Source organism: Pristis pectinata, chromosome 3, assembly GCF_009764475.1.
Source record: "Pristis pectinata isolate sPriPec2 chromosome 3, sPriPec2.1.pri, whole genome shotgun sequence".
Classification (NCBI taxonomy): Eukaryota; Metazoa; Chordata; class Chondrichthyes; order Rhinopristiformes; family Pristidae; genus Pristis; species Pristis pectinata.
Window position 1 is genome coordinate 25,642,036 of NC_067407.1, and position 17,468 is coordinate 25,659,503.

General features: G+C 39.7%; 1 protein-coding gene across 5 annotated transcripts in view; it reads right to left on the reverse strand.

Moving 5' to 3' along the window:
- slc6a9 (solute carrier family 6 member 9) overlaps window positions 1–17,468 on the reverse strand; it is a 211,145-nt gene that overhangs the window by 188,740 nt on the left and 4,937 nt on the right. For 2 of the 5 annotated variants that reach the window (XM_052013127.1, XM_052013131.1), the window contains exon 1: window positions 14,007–14,185. The exons of the other annotated variants lie outside the window; for them this stretch is intronic. The gene's annotated coding sequence lies outside the window, so the exon portion shown is untranslated. Of the gene's footprint in view, window positions 1–14,006; window positions 14,186–17,468 lie in introns of those variants that run through there. 5 annotated transcript variants of the gene reach the window in all.

Genomic DNA, 17,468 nt, shown 5'->3' on the forward strand with positions numbered 1-17,468 from the left:
CTACCGAAATGCATCACCTCACATTTTTGTGTAATTCTGATCTTGGGTGCTCTCTGTTTGTAAATTCTTTCTGTGACTGCGTGGATTTTCCCTGGGTGCTTCAGTTTCCTCCCACATCTCGAAGACATGAGTGTTGTGAAATTAATTGACAACTGTAAATTGCTATTAGTGTCTACGTAGGTGTAGAATCTGAAGGAGTTGATGAGAACACAGGAAGAAGTAAACAAATTTCAATGGAGTGGTTGATGGTCAGTGTGGACTTGGTGAGCTTGTTTCCATGCCGTATCACTCTATGACTCAAATGATGTCCCTTATATGTCACGTGCTTCAACTCTGCTGATATGGCTGTTATTTGGCACCCTGTCAAAAGCCTTCTCAAAGTCCATGTGCATTACTCTTGCCAGCTCTATCTGTTACCTCATCAAAAAATTCTATCAAATGAGTTAAACACAATTTGCACTTAACAAGTCCATGTTGGCTTGCTTCAATTAATCCATTTACCTCCAGGTGACTATTAATCCTATCCCTTATTGATGTTTCAAAGTGCTTTCCCACTACCAAGGCTTAAACTGACCTGCCAGAAGTTGCTGGGCTTATACCTATTGTCTTCTTTTTGAACAAGAAAATAACATTTGTTACTCTCCAGCCTTCAAACTCCACCGATATGCAAAGAGCATTGGAAGGTTAGGGTCAGTATCTGCATGGTTTCCTCCTCTGTTTCCTTCAAAATTCTCGGAGGATTCCCATAGGGTTCTTTAAATTCAGCTCACTTTTCTAAATCCTCTAATGCTATCATTTTTTAACATATCCAGCATCTCAACTATCATCTCCTTCACTATTACTTTGAAAACACCCTCTTCCTCATGAAGAATAATGTAAAGTACTCATTTGGTACCTGAACAATGCCCTCAATATCCACGTGCAAGTTCTCATTTTTGTCCTCAGTGGGCCTCATTCCTACACACCCCAACCTTTTACTAAATTTATGCCTTAAGAACATTTCTAGATTCCATTGATGTTGGCAGCTAATATATTCTCGTATGCTGCCTTTGCCTCTCTTATTTTAATTTTCACTTTCCTTCTGATTCTTTTATAATCAGTCTGGTTCTTGCTGGTATTTACAATGCAGCACTTGTCACATGCGGCCTTACTTTGCTTTATCTTCCTCCTCATTATTCCTTTTTTTTTGCTCTATTTATTTTTGTAACTTATAGATTTTTATGTGTTTGCACTGTACTGCTGCCGCAAAACAACAAATTTCACGTCATATGTCAGTGATAATAAATCTGATTCTGACTCTGATTCATCATCCAAGGAATTCTGGATGTGTTTGTTCTTCCTTTACTTCTCAAGGGAACATGCTTAAACTGTACCTGAACCATTTGTTCCTTCAAACCTGTCAACTTTGATTTCCAATTTACTCTCATCCCGCTGAAACTGGTATCCCTCCAATTAAATCCTGAAGGAAGAGTGGAAGAGAGGCAGTTGAGTTAGAAACAAAGTTATACGCAAGTGATGGAAAGAAGCAATTCAAACATGAGCATTTGTATGGAGACACAAGAGACTGCAGATGGTGAAATCTGCTGGAGGACCTCTTATCTGGGAGGAAAGGAAATGGTTTGATGAAGTACGCAGTAAAAAGAGATAAAATCATAAATGTTTAAGTAATTCATATAATTCCAGCAAGGGACAAACAAAAACAAGAAAAAAATAGTTATGTGATTATGAATGCATTCTAGATGTTGATACAGTAGAAAGTTTAAAAGAAGTGACACAATATTATACTGGAAAACTGAATCAAGAAATGGATACAATGTCAATGACATGAACTCCTTTGAGTCAGTCAAAGAGATTTTAAAAAAATCTATGGCAAGGTTAAATCTGTAAATACTGTGAATACATGAATTAATTATCTTTCAAAATGGGGAAGTACTGTACTGTATGTGAATCAATTATATATAAAACAAATATATAAGTACGCATGTACAGTGCAGTTACAGAGCTGAATAATGCATTACATATGAATTACTTTGCTAACAGCTATCTCTCTGTCTGCTGCTGTGAGGTTGTAACTCATCATGTTTACTTCAAGTGTTAATATTACTTGTTACTGAATCATACCTGCATGGTGAGGAGTGCAATGTATGTGCACATACGAGCATAACTTATTCTAACCCTGGGTAAGATGGGGAATATGGAGAAACACAAAGAGACACGGAGGCATGCCAGAGTCAACAAAAATTAATATTTAGATATCCTTTCACTTTTACGATTTTGAAATCCACCGTGTATTTGCAAATGTACTCAATAACTGAGGCTTACTCTTGATCCCACAATGCTTCATGCACTTAAAGTCAGAGGCACATTTATCTGCTGCAAAATTTTAGCATGTTCATAGTACAACCAACAATATAATCAAGAAAACATCTCTCCAGTTCAGAAGCTGATTCCTGTTACACTCAAAAATACACTTTAATGAAACAACTGGTATATCATTTTGATATGGAGCTGTATACAATTGGAGTATTCGCCGAGAATTCAGAGGCAGAGTCCTGTATTGTTTTACATTTTCCAGTCTTTGAGTATCACTGTGTAAAACCTATGCTGTGTTCTGTTGAAAGCTTTAAAGTGGTTAAATGCTAAAAAAAAAGGGGCAGCTTCATGTCTTTAGTCATTTTAATTATCCATGTCCTACTCAAGTCATTATTTTCATAAATGTCTTCCAAAAATTCCTTACTTCACATCCGGCTCAGTGGGTTCACTCATCCCTGATACTGAAAAATCAATTCTGCATAGAACTCTGTAACTCAGTAGCTTTGGATGTGCTCCTATTTATGAAATTCTTCATAATCTTCTTGTTAGGCAGGCCCTCAGGATCGAGGATGATTTGCATTCATTCTGGTTTTGTGGTTTCTGATGGAACTGATGAGGCCAATGTGGGAAATACAGATTCCACTGATAGAGCAGGAGGTGGTTGATAGGGAGAGCAAGTGGGTGGCTTGTGAGGTGATGTGCCCCTTCTGCCACTTACACAGGACCTTTGTATGCATGGTCTCGAAGTTCTCAATGCCATCCTGAATGCTTCTTCTCCACTCTGCGTGGTCATGAGCCAGAGACTCCTGGGAGTCAGTGGGGGTGTTTCATTTCCTTAAGGAAGCTTAGAATTGGAATTGGTTTATTATTGTCACTCGTACCAAGGTACAGTGAAAAACTTGTCTTGCATACTGTTCATATAGATCAATTCATGACATCCTTGGATCTTTTTTCTTTTCTACCTGGTAATCTCCTTCCAGGACAGAGCACAGAATAGAGTATATGATTCAGGATTCAGACATCTGAAACATATGGCCTGCTTAATGTAGTTAACTGGGAAAAATTAGGACCTCAATGTTGACTGGGGAGAGGATGCTAATATTGGTTCACTTATCCCTCCAGTGAATTTAGAGGATTTTGTGTAGACTGCATTGGTGGCATTTTTCCAATGCATTGGACGTGCCTGCTGTAGAGATACTGTTCTAAAAGTATGCAGGAGTAGAGGAACCTTGGGGTATGTGTGCACAAAACATTTAAAGTGGGGCAGATTGAGAAAGTGGTTAATAAGGCATATACAGTTCTGGGCTTTATCTATGGAGGCATCGAGTATATAAGTAGTAACACTGAACCTTTATAAAAGCTTCAACTAGAGTGTTGAATTCTGGTTGCCCATTATGAGAAGGATATGAAGGAGAGGGTTCAACAAAGAGTTACGATAATGGTTCCTGAGATAAGGACTGCAATGACAAGGACAGATTAGAGAGGCTAAGAGTGCTTTGATAGAGTCATCAAGTTGTACAGCAGAGAAACAGGTCCTTCACTCCACTACGACCATGCTGATCTTTTTACCCAACTAAAGCAATCTCATTTGCCAGCATCAGGTCCGTATCCTGAATCCTTTCTTTCTCCCGTATCCTTCTATGCCTTGCCAATGGAAGTACCTTTCTAAATTTCTCATAAACGTAATGATTGTATCCGATTCCAGCACCTCCTCTGGCAGTAGGTTCCAGATACCAACTATTCTCTGTGTTTAAAAAAAAGTCTTCTCAAATGCCCTTTAAAACTCCTTCCTCTCATCTTAAATCTATGCTCTTTTGTTTTTGATAACCCTAATTTGAAGAGAAAGCTGAGGGGAGCTGTGATAGAAGCACATAAGATGATGAGGGTACAGGACAGAATGGACAGTGGGATGCTGTTCACTTGGTGGAGGTCAAGAACCAGAGGTCACTGGTATAAAATAACAGAGAACTAAGGCTGAGGTGAGGACAGACTTTGTTATGCAACATATGGTTGGAATCTGGAATGCATAGCCTACAGATGTGATGAAGCAGGTTCCATTGTGGCTTCAAGAGGCAATTGAATAATGGTGAAGAAAAATTTGTCTGAGGATAGGGGCCAGGGAGGGTAGAACTAGGTTCTCTGGCAGAGAGACACTCTGGGCGTGATGGGCTGAATGACCTCCTTCTGTGCCATGATCATTGTGTGATTCAATGACCAGCTACATACATAAATACTGTGGCTGTAAAAGCAAGTGATAGGATGGATAATCCACAGTGATAACTCAGCTCCTGACTCCAAAAAGCTTTTTCATTGACCTCAAGGCTCATCAGGAGTTTGCTTGGTTGAGTATTGCTCCTATAACATCTGAGAACCTCGTCACCAATCGGGTTAAAACAACCTGTTCAAGTTGTATTCAGTTTATAGTCCTGAATATTCATTCTGTCCATCACCAGCACACCGTGGCTACAATATGTACCATCTGCAAAATGGAGCAACGTCCCAAGCTTCTTCAACATTTTTCAAACTCACCGCTTCTACCACCTTGAAGAACAAATGGTGAATGTCAGCACCCGTAAATATTGTGTCACACACTTAGAAATATGGCCCCATTGTTGGGCCCAAATCCCTTTCAACACCTCCACAGGAGCACCTTTACCAAAGGTACTGCAAATGACGTAGGAAGTGGCCCATCACTACCTTTACAAGGCTGTTAGAAATGGACAATAAATAAAGGTCTTACAAACTCTGCTTTGTAAGTGAATTAAACAAAAATTGAATTCTTTTCATCGCATGTTACAGTGTGTGTTTTTTCCATTTTGTTCAAATGGTCTTATATTTATGAACTACAAAGCCAAGAGGAATTATTTTAGTGGTGAACATATAGAAACAAACCATGAAATCTTTGAAACCAGAGGGATTTTAATGCATCTGATTATTTGTAACCATAAACACATTTATGTTGATGAATTATCTAGTTTGTAGATGTTCCAGTAGAATATGAAGACGATTCATTTGACCAGAATTCTAATTTAAGTATAAATGTAGAACTCTGACCCATTGTAGCAGCATATGTTTAAGGCTCTTTCAGTAACGTAAAGTAATATAAGAAAGAGAGTGAGAGAGTAAGAGTGAGAGGGTGAGATCGAGAGTGAGACAGCACAAAAGCAAGAGAGATGGGGAGATCGACATGGAAAATTTGGATTAAAGTTGGTTGTAAGATTCAGTGCGTTAAGAGTAAGAGCTTCCAAGGAGTCCTGTAAACAGTTCAACAATTTCCTTTACAAAAGATTTGCTTGTTTGCTTGCAAGAGCAATGAAATATTAAATGTCCTTCAGATTTCACAGAGCCCAGCTGTAGTGTACACAGTTCTCTCACTGACTTACTTTCATTGTTAGATACATTTTATTCAACGATTCTCATTATACATTTAAATTGTAATTGAATTCTTCATCAGCTCTCAGAATCAGAAAATTTACAACACTGATGGAAGCCATTCAGCTCTTCATATCTGTACCTGTTGAAAAATAGTTACCCAACCTACTCCCACCTTCAGTGCTTGATCTGTAGCCCTGAAGGTTACGGCTCCTCAAGAACATATCCACGTACTTTCCATCTCTATCAGACTTTCATGCAGTGAATTTCAGATGACTACCACTACCTGGATTCAAACATTTTTCCTCTTCTCCCAAGTAATCCTTCTGCCAATTACCTTATGCTATGGCCCTGTTTTTTCACATACTAATGGAAGTATGTCATAGAGTCATACAGCACAAAATAGTCCACCATGTCCATGTCAACCAACAAGTATCTATCCATACTAATCCCATTTACCAGTTTTCTGCGCCTTGGTGATTCAAGTGGTCATCCAATTACTTCCTATCTGGTATGAGAGCCTCTGCCACCACCTTCTCAAACAATGTATACCATATTTCAATCACTCTCTGGGTGAAAAACAGTCTTACTCTGATCCCCTGTAACCCTCTACTTGTTCACCTTGAACATATGCCCTGTGGTTCTATATGTCTCTGATAAGGAGAAAAAATTTACTATTATCTATCCTATGTCATTCCTCTTTGTTCTGTTTAGGAGCCTCATAAGTCTAAACACTTCAGTTAAGTCTTGCATCTGTCTCCTCTGTTTAAAAGAAAACCATTCCAGGCCATCCAATCTTTATTCATAGTCAGACTTTCCCAGTCCTGGCAGCAGCCTTATAAATCTCCTCTATACCCTTGCCAATGCAATCACATCATTCCAGTAATGTGATTGCCATAATTTCATGTAATTATTAATCTGCATTCTACTGAGTATTGTATATTTTCCTAGCATAACATCCCTGTTCTCACATTCTGTGCCTTGGTTAATAAAGAAAGCATCCTATGTGCCTTTGTAATTACCTTATCAACCTGTCTTGTGATATTTAAGGACCTTGGACATTCCACAGTGTGTTTGTTCCTGCATCCCATTCAATACTCTCTCATTTATTCTGTATTCCCTGATAAACTGTTGCACCTGCCAATTGCATTACCTCACACTTCCCTGGATCAAATTCCATTTACCTCCCTTCTTCCCAAATGACTAGACCATTTTATAAGTTGCTGTCGTCCAAAGCTTTCTTCCTCTATGTCAACCACATCGACTATCATCTACAAACTTCTTTATTGTATTTCCTGTATTTAAATCATTAATATATATTATTAAGGCACTAGACAGAATTCTGAACCTTTTGTAATTCTACTGGTAACAATCTTCAAGTCAGAGTTACCCTTTGCTTCCTGCCACTAAGCCAATTTTGAGTTAATATTTGCCACTGTTCTTTGGATCCATGGACTCTTACGTTTTGAGCAGCCTGCCATGTGAGACCTTGTCAAATGCCTTCCTGAAATTCATAGAAACCACATCAAATGCACTGCCCTCATCAACCCTTCTTGTTACCTCAATAATTCATTCCAGCAAGTCAGATGGGGTCTTTGCTTAATAAATCAATGCTGATTATCCTTGGTTTATTTGTGCCTTTCTAAATGAAGGTTGAAATGGTGATTTTAAGTTGATTCTAAAGATTTGCCCACTACCAAAGTTGAATTAATTGTTATGTAATCACTTGATTTATCCATTTCTCTCTTGTTCAAAATGAGATGTTAGCAGTCCTCCAATTCTATGGCACAACCCCTGCAGCCAGGAAGGATTCAAAAATGATGGTCAGAACCTCTAAAGTTTCCTCCCCTGCTTCTTTTAACAGCCTGAGATATATTTTGTCTGTGCCATGTGATTTATCCACCTTCAAGGATGCCCCTGTTTTACTGAATTTATCCCATTCAATAACTCAGCTTTGTCTGCCTTAACTATAATATTGGCATCATTCCCCTCTTTTGTGAGGACATCACCAAATATTCATGAAGAAACTTGCCCACACCCTCAGTCACCAAACACGAGTTATCTCAATGGTACTTAAAGGCCCTATTATTCATTTGCTTTTGGATTCCTTTGATTTTATTTGCCAATTCTTTTTTCATACCTTTTCTTTGTTTTCTTAATTTCTCTTCTAATTTCACTCTTGGACTCTCTATAGTATTCTAAGTTTCCAGTTATATTAAGCTCTCTATGTTACATATGGCTCTCTTTTTTGCCTTACTCTCTATACAACTTCTCACTGAAAATGCTGTAGTTGTGTCAATCTCACCTTCTTTCTTTGTGGAATCAGTTTTTATCCTGAACCCCTAAATCTCCTCCTTAATGGTTCCCATTTTTCTGAGATCATTTATCTCTAAGTAACTGCTTCCAGCCTACTTTTACTGAATCCCTTCTCAGTGAGCCTCACCCCAATTTAGAAACATTTCCTCCTGTTTTATCTTTGTTCTGTTCCATTACTATGCTAAATCTAACTGAATTAAATTCAGCATAGTAAATGCTCTCCAACTGAAAGTCTGTCCACTTGCTTAGCTTCAATCCTTTAAACTAAGTCCAGAATTTCCACCCACACTTGGGCTTGCTATACACTGGCTAAGAAAGTTTTCCTGAATGCAATTCATAAACTCTGTGTCCTCCATGCCCTTTACATTGACTGTATCCAAGTCAAGTTAGAGTAATTGAAATGCCCCATCATAACCAACCTGATACTTTTGTCACATCCAAATATTTGCAAAGAAATTTCTTTTCTATCTTCCTTAAACTGTGTAGAGGTCTATCGCACACTTCCAACAAAGTCATGTAGCAGGAAAACAGGCCCTTCTGCCCATCAAGTTTGTGCCAACCATCAAGTACATTTTGTTTTATACTAATCCTACACTGATCCCATGGGAGTTGATCCCATCAACTCCCACCCCCTCACTCCAGATTCTGCCACTCATCCACACACACTAGGGTCAATTTACTATGGCCAACCCTGTGCACTTTTTGGGATGCAGGAGAAAACCAGAGCAGCCAAAGGAAACCCATGTAATCACAGGGAAAATGTGCAAACCCCACACAGACAGCACTGGAGGTCAGAACTGAACCCAGGCCATTGGAGCTGCACCACTGTCCACATATCATTCACTAAACACTTTGTATTTAGCTATATACATTTAAGCAAAGCCTGGCTCCTTTTCTGTCCTCTTTCCCATTTTTATTTACTCTGCCTTCCAAACTCTCTCACTAATTTTCCACCTTCCATTTCTATTTCTGCTTTTCTCCCATCTGAAGCCTTGTTCAGCTTCCCATCCCCTTGTCAGGGGCTAGACGACATTGGCTCTGGCTCTCATCAAGTGCAGCCTGTTTAGCCAGTGCAGGTTCTGTCTTCCTAAGACTTGATTCCAAAGACTTAAGGATCTAAAATCCTCTCTCTAGCCATGCATTCATCTGCAGTATTCTCATATTTCTGTACTCATGGTACTACAGGTTCTACTTCCTAATCTCCTAAAGTCTGCTTGCAGGAACTCATCTCTTTTTCTATCTGTTGTTGATATTGATATGGCCCATGACCATGGCCTGTTCAACCACCCCCTTCAAAAGGTTCTGCACATACTCAGTGACATCCTCAATCTTGTCACAGAGATATGATTCCAAGATGTGATGCAGTTCCAAGATGTGATTCAGGATGCTCTCTGACCTTCTTCCTCCTTCTCTGTATAATTGATCGTCCCTTAATGCAATGGCCTTGCTATAACTGAATTCTCCAGGGATCCTCTTCCCTATCCATATTCAGAACCAAATACTGTTTGGAGGACAACATGCCCTCAAGGTCTCCTGAACTGCCTGCCTGCTCTTTTTTGTCTATCCAGCAGTCAGCCAGGACACCCCCTCCCCTCACCCTCACTGTATTCTGTTAGGCCGTGGGCTGACCATCTCCTAAAATCTGCTATCCACAAATCATTCAGTCTTGTGAAGGACAGCAGTAACATCAGTTGATGCTCATGGTCCAAAAGTCGTAGCTTGAGGTCCTCCAGCTGACAACACTCCCTGCACCCATGGTTGTCTGGTACATGGAAAACATCCAGGTGCAGGATGTGCATTCCAAAGGTGTGAGGTGCTCTGGCATGCCTTTGTTTATCACCTTACATGCATCTACATGACCAAATTTCAACACTGACACATTTACCAATACCCATAATTACTTGCTCCCTCATCTCCAGTTTACCCTATCCTTGAGCCTTTCCCCTTACAGATTGCAAAGAACCACCACCTAGCTGCTGAGAGCCCAAAGAATGAGGAAGACACGACATTGAATGGTCTGATATGTGCAACCACGAGATCAAATACGGGCACTGCACGTCTTGTGAGTTATCTTACCAGCGATTAGACCCTTGAACAATTAATTATCTCTCGACAATCATCAAGTCATTAAGATCCTTGGAAAGAGGTTGCCACAGAGCGAGGAGATGGGGTATACTGAGCAAAACAACACTGGCTGAATGTTGCAATACTAGTATGAATTCAGCACCAGCAAAAAGATTGACATAATTATCTGCTAAACACCATATAAACTAACCAAACAACCAACTGTTATGGACTAGGTTACTATTGGTGAATGTCCCTTTAAGACAGAGCATAGTGTGTGTGTGTGTGTGTGTGTGTGTGTGTGTGTGTGTGTGTGTGTGTGTGTGTGTGTGTGTGGCGCTGTTATGACAACAGAAGATAAAGAATGTAATGACATTTTTGAAGTAGTCAGTCAGAGTTAGTCAGAGGAAAGGAGAAAGAGACAGAGAGAGAGAGAGAGAGACCAGCCTGCTAGTCTCTATCGATGGATGAAAAACAGTAACTGCGTCTGTCACTACAATCCATGTATGGATTTTTGGTGTAATCCGGTGGAGTCCACTTTGTCGTTAACCTGTAGAGGGAAACAGGTATTTGTGTGGACGGCCACATCTCGGATGCTGCCATGCCATGCCTCTATGAGTAAATTTTCTTTTAAGTCTCTTGTCAGCCCCTCTTCTCTTTTAGCCCTTTCTCTGTTTTCATATTTTAAATGTTTTTGGATTTCCTTTTATGTTTGCTTTCAGTTTTTTCTCCTGGTCTCTCTCTGCTTCCTTTATTTCCATTTTTATTTCCCCTCTGAAATTCTTGCAATTGGACTGGTTCTCATAGGTGTCATACGGATGGCAGATACTTTGGAACAAAGCAGTGGAGTTCACTTTGTTGTTGACCTGTAGAAGCAAGCAGGTATTTGTGTGGACAGCCACGATTCGAGAGCCTTTTGGGGTGAGGAAGATGCGGTGGAGTGGTCACTGCTGAGTAAACACTGAGGTGTCGTGTGGGTTCCCGAGTGGAACATTTGGATTTCGTAATTACTCTCTATTTTCTGTCTTCGTTTTATCTTCAGTCAACGGTGATTTTGAAGAAGCCTTTGCTCACGTTTCACCTTATGGCTTGCTGAACTGAATTTTGAGAATTATTCCTGGACTTGGAGTTTGGGAATTTGCCACACACACACTTCGAGTTTAGTTTTTGGGGTTAATGTTTAAGATTTAACATTTTTACTTCTAACATTCTAACATTTTTACTTTTATTTTTCTTATTATCATAAGTAGTTATTAATAAAGTAGTTTTTAACACTTATACATGACTCGGTGTGTTTCTTTTGTTGCTGGTTCATAACACCAACTAACCATGTAATTCACCTCCTAGTAAAAATGCATACTTGGGGTTCATGCAAGAAATTGGAAGTAAATCAACACCCATGCTGCTGAAGTAACTGGTGCCATGCAATGCAATTTCATTGCCATCATTCCCTAAAAGATAAAGCTATAGAAATGGAAATAGCATTCTGCTCCTTGTAAATAAAGGCAGAGAGTATAAGAAGGAAGATTTGATCTTCCTTTTAAAAAGTATGCAAGTTTTTAAAACTTCCTTTTAAAAAGCATGCAGAGGGAAGCATAGAAGAACTTAAATCCATAGTCTTTTTTCCTATTTAGGCTCTAGACATAAATTTCAGTGTGGGGCCATAACAGTGTATGCATCTTCCCACTGCTGACTGCCACCTACAACCATAACCAATGCTGCAGGTGTGTCAGGAGATCTTCCTGAAATACCACGGAAGTTCCAGAGAGCACAAAAATTGTGACACTAATTTTCTTCAGCCTATCCTTAACTGGGGGCAATCTCTGCCCTGACAATCACTCAAAGTAATGCTTTATGGCATAAAGTTCAGAATAGCAATAGAAAAGGAGACAGACCATTCCAAGGTGAATATAGTCGATTGGAGGAGGCCCACTTTTAATGGGATAAGAACAGATTTGACCTGGGTGAACAGTAATCAAAGCTTAGCAGGCAAAAATATAATTAAATAAATGAAGGGGGAATACTTCAGCTGTGGTCTAGGTAGGTTCCTAGAGCAAGAAGTACAGAAAACTGTGAATTACTAAAAATATATAGAGTAAAATAGAACAAATGAAAGAACATACAACAGATCAAAAAGCAAAATACTGCAGCTTCCAGAAGGTAGAAACAAGAAGAGAACATACTGGAGATACTCAGCAGCTCAGCCAGCATATGTGGAGAGAGAATCAGAGTTAATGCCTCAGGTTGATGACCCTTCATCACAACAAATGACAAATGTCAACATATGACACCTGTGAGAACCAGTCCAATTGCAAGAATTTCAGAGGGGAAATAAAAATGGAAATAAAGGAAGTAAAGAGAGACCAGGAGAAAAAACTGAAAGCAAACATAAAAGGAAATCCAAAACAATTTAAAACATGAAAACAGGGGAAGGGCTAAAAGAGAAGAGGGGCTGACAAGAGACTTAAAAGAAAATTTACTCAGAGGGTGTGGGGATGGCAGCAGTGTGATATCAGTACTTAACCTAAGTTCTCAACAAGGAAGATACTGCTGCTTTAGTTTCAGTTTCTCTCTCCACAGATGCTGTCTGAGCTGCTGAATACATCCAGCACTTTCTGTTTTCATTTCAGATTTCCAGCATCTGTTTTTTTTTTGTTTTCAAATATGTAATTGAGGTATTGGAGTAGTTGATAAAAAAGGAACAACTAGAACAGCTAATGGCATTTAAAGTGAATAAATTACCTGGCCCAGATAGACATTTGGACATGTTCATGGATAGGAAAAGCTGAGAGGGATATGGGCCAAACGCGGGCAAATAGGACTAGCTTAGATGGGAATCTTGGTTAGTGGAGTCAGTCAATTGTAACATTCAGACAGGAGCTAGCTAAGTATCTGAGAGGAACAAATTTGCCTGGCCATGGGTGAGGGTGAGTGTAACTAGCTTGATTGCTCTCATATAGAGCTGGTACAGTCTCAACAGGCTGAATGGCTGCCTCCTGTGTTGTAACCATTCTGTGATTCTATGCAAAACCTTTAAATACATTGCAATTCAGATATGAATTCATTGCTTCTGTTGACATCAGATTTAATGCCATTTTGCTTTACTCATAATCCTAAAACCACTACCAGTAAAGTCATCAGTAACTTCCTCTATGACTGCAGTTTCTCATCTTTCAAGACTTCTTATCAGCCTTCAATATTATTGATCATCTCATTCTCCTAAATCACCTCCTTGACAGTATACTTTCATTGCACTGATATCTCACATTTCCACTTCTGACTAATGAAAAGAAGTGACAACATCTCAGCCAGTGACTTCCCAACCCAAGCACAGAAACTACTTTGACATCCTCCTTTAATCATCTCCCTGGCCAGTCAATGATTATCTTTTGCACGTACATCAGCAACGTCAAACCCCATGGACTGAATCCTCTTCCACAATCCCACTGGTCCGAGTAGAGAATGTGAGAAAATTCATGTAATAAGGCCTCCTTGTTCCATACAAGAATTTTCCTTCCTCCTGCCATGACCTCTACTTCTTCCAAATGGTGGCTGCGAATGTACCTGGGTAACTGACAGATTTCTCAACATAGATGCTGCCACTTTATGACGATGTGGGGTTTGAGGGCTGGTGGGGCACAGCACAGGGTGAGTGGTGTTCCATCATGGAAAAGCTCCTCAAGTCGATGCCTCCTGAAGGGAGACCTGTCAATTCAGGCCCAGCATTTAGCTGCTGAACCCCTCAGTCTCATTCTGCCTCAGCAGCAAAACCAAAGTGGTCTTCCATTCCACTAAAATACCTCTCAGTGCTTCTTGTGGTAATGTGGCTTCAGCCCCTCTGCATTACTATTGGGATTCTTCTGCTTACACCAGGAAATAGGGAGATGCAAGGAATTGGAAAAAAAACGGAACGCTTTTCAGAACCCAAAACATAGACTTACACCTTTTGCCTCCACAGATGCTGCTTGACCCACTGACTTCTTCCAGTGTTCTGTTTTTGCTCCAAGTTCCAGCTTCTGCAGTCTCTTTTGTCTTTGTCCACAAGGAAATGGAGTCTTGATTTATAAACTTTGACAGAGTTGAATGGAAATTTTGTAAGACAACACTTACTTCATGCCTCCAAACAAGCTGCCAGTGATTCAATAATTAAATAATTTACATAAGAGTAACAGATTAGACAGTTTACAATTACTTGTGATATGGAAGTTGGACAAATTTGCTGTGTAACTTCTACATTTGGTGTTGTAAAACAGAAAGACTTTCTATAATAAGCAGGTTTGGTAACGTGTTTCCTTCCCGTAATAACCTCAACAGCCACCACCCACAACTAAGAAACACAGGAAGTCACCACGAAGCAAGAGCTTAAACTTAACATAGATCAATTTTGAACTCAAGATGTGTACTCTTCGAGCCAAGTATTTTGACATGAAAGGGTTAACTTTCCACTTGTGCGCTGCAGAGTTTTAAGTATCAGGAGCACATTTCAGAAAATCATGCAACCACAATATTAAGAGAAAAATCTTAGAATCTGCATGTCACTTACAGATTTCCATTCCAGTACTTGAGAATCTGGTTCAGCAGCACCCAACAAAAGAATGTCAGGTAAGGCACAGTTTATATACAGAATGAAATTCTCTTCACTCTTTCCCAACATTGTGATGTTACCTTGCCTTCTGAAAGGCATCGATCTCCTAAATTTAGCATCACAATATGCTCTTTGAGAGAAACTGTTAGATATCCTTGTAGAATTATTATTTCCCAGAAGCACACTGGAATTCTTTATTTGTTGAAGGTGATTATTAAGAGCGAGTTGTTATTGCTTTTGACATTAGGGTGCTGATAACCACAATTAATCAGAAGCAGCATATTCTGGCTGAATTCATTTCAAATGCACGGTGGTCAGAAGAGACTTTTATCAGACCACCAATTATCTTAGTGTATTTAATGTGCTCAAAACCATTTCAAATGCATAACACTTATGTTTATCTAATTCTTGTGACATTTTAATGTTTCAAACAACAAACACATATGGGATGGCAGAGGGCTGTAGGAAGGCAAGCTCTTTGACAGTTATAGACTGGATAAACACTTGTATTCACTTTTCCACAAATACTGCTCCACCAAGGATATGGAGTAGCAGCTTAGAGCAGCTGAGTTAGAGTTAGCATGCTTGTTCCATTGCTGCTATCAAAGGTGGGTAGTGCAAGAATGAAACTGGATCCAGGGGAAAAAAATCACAAATGCAATTCCATTTGCTATTGGTGTTTACCACATTGTACTCTGTCAACCACCAATCCTTCCATGTATCACCAAATGAAATAAACAGAATTTGAAAACTCATAGCGTTGAATTGGTTACAGAATTTTCAACATCAAACCTGCTGTAACTGGACACGAGGTCCCAAATATTCCTGATCACACTGAGGGCATTCCTGGGATTCAGTAGAATCTGTGCTCCTGAAATCTCAGGATTTGATGATCTGAAAAATTTTTGAAGGGGTGCCCAGACAATTCCCAGCATAACAGAGTCTCTCACCTGTTTTGTTATTCCTCCTGTAGGTCAGGAATTTTGTTGTGACTTTGTCAGTGGCCTATGGTACTTTGGATCATTTTCCAGAACAATCCTAAGATTCCACACTGCTAAGAACATAACCAAGGGAACATACATTGAATGAGGAATTTCCCTAGAATATACTATGGGGCTGACCGACAGAAGTGTTGTAGCAGGAGTGAAAAGGAGATAAGCCTATTGATTTCTCAGTCCATCTCAAAATCTAATCTTCCTATGCTTCCACTGCACATTCAAACTGTCCTCCCAGCCCAAGGGATTGCCTCGTCTTGCTATGTCCCATGCCACAGGTCCCAGCCCTCATATTTCAGAGGCCAAATGTCACTGATACACGCCTTCTTATAAGTCACCTCATCCTTTGTGCAGGATAGTTTAAGGAAGGAGGCTACTACTAACTGCAGGCTTCAGGAATAGAAAAATCAGTTGGAGTTCAGGGTTACAGTGCAAAAGAGAGTGAATAAAATCAGTCAAAGTTTCCCCTTTATCAGGAGGAGGTGTCCTTAAAAAATGTCTTGGAGCGTGGCAGTGTTTTATCTTTGTGGTTCAAATCCTTTCTCTACAGCTACCTTGTCAAACAGCTCATAAACTCATATATGAAGTATAGCTACTTGGCTGAGATACTTTAGGGCACTCAGTAATTAGAGGAAAACTAGAGAGCAGGTGAAACAAAGATCAGCCCAGAAGACACTCAGTAGTGAGGCATTAATATACATTTAGTGTACAGTTTGCAGGTAAAATCAGTGTATAGATAGAACTTGTTTTCGAGTCTCAGCCTTTACTCAGCAGCAGGATTTTTGTTTCTGAATCAGAACATCATGAGTTCAAGGCCAATTCTAGAAACTAGAGTGCATAATATAAACAGAAAAGATTGAAAATACTCAGCAGCTCAGACAGAATCTGCAAAGAGAGAAACATAGTTAAAATTTCAACTCAATAACCAGTTTTTCCAGTGAAAAGTCAAAGAATTGAAACATTGTTAACTACTTCACCTCAGACAGCTGTGCCAAGTCACTCCCTAAAACTCTCAAATATGTTCCTTAAAATGTATCTTGTTGTCTCTCATCTACCCTAAAGTCTCAGGAGTTAAAGGCACTCATACATTGGATATGTTATTGCTGATATCACCCCTCAACCATAACCATCAAATGAAAACAGATGTTCTGGTCTTTTTCTTATTTCTCTTTATGAGATTGATTCTAGTATTTGCTTCCAACAGTAACTACACTTCCAAGTGCTTTATTGTAAAGTGCTTCAGGACGACCTCTGTTACGGACTCAGTGAAAGTCCCTTTAAGATAGAGAGTGTGTGTGTATGTGTGTGTGGGGCGTGCTTACGTCAACAGAAGATAAAGGACGTAATGACGTTGTTGAAGAAGTAAGAAGAAGAGGAGAGAGAGAGAGAAGGGAGAGAGACACCAGCCTGCTTGTTTTCTCTATCGATGGATGAGAAACAATAACTGTGTTGGCCACTGAAATCCATGTATGGAAGTTGGAAGTAATCCGGTGGAGTTCACTTTGTTGCTGACCTGTAGAAGGAAACAGGTATTTGTGTGTGGACGACCACGGTTCGGATGCTTTTTGGGGTGAGGAAGTCACTACCGAGTAAACACTGAAGTGTCGTTTGGGTTCCATCGTGGAACATTTGGATTTCGTATGTACTCTCTCTATGTTTCTCTACATCTACATCTTATCTTCAGACAACGGTGGTTGTTGAAGAAGCCCTTGCTCATGTTTCACCTTATGGCTTGCGGAACTGAACTTTAAGAACCATTCCGGAACTGGGAGTTTTGGACTTTGTCACACACACACACGAAGAGTTTAGTTTTGGGGTTAACG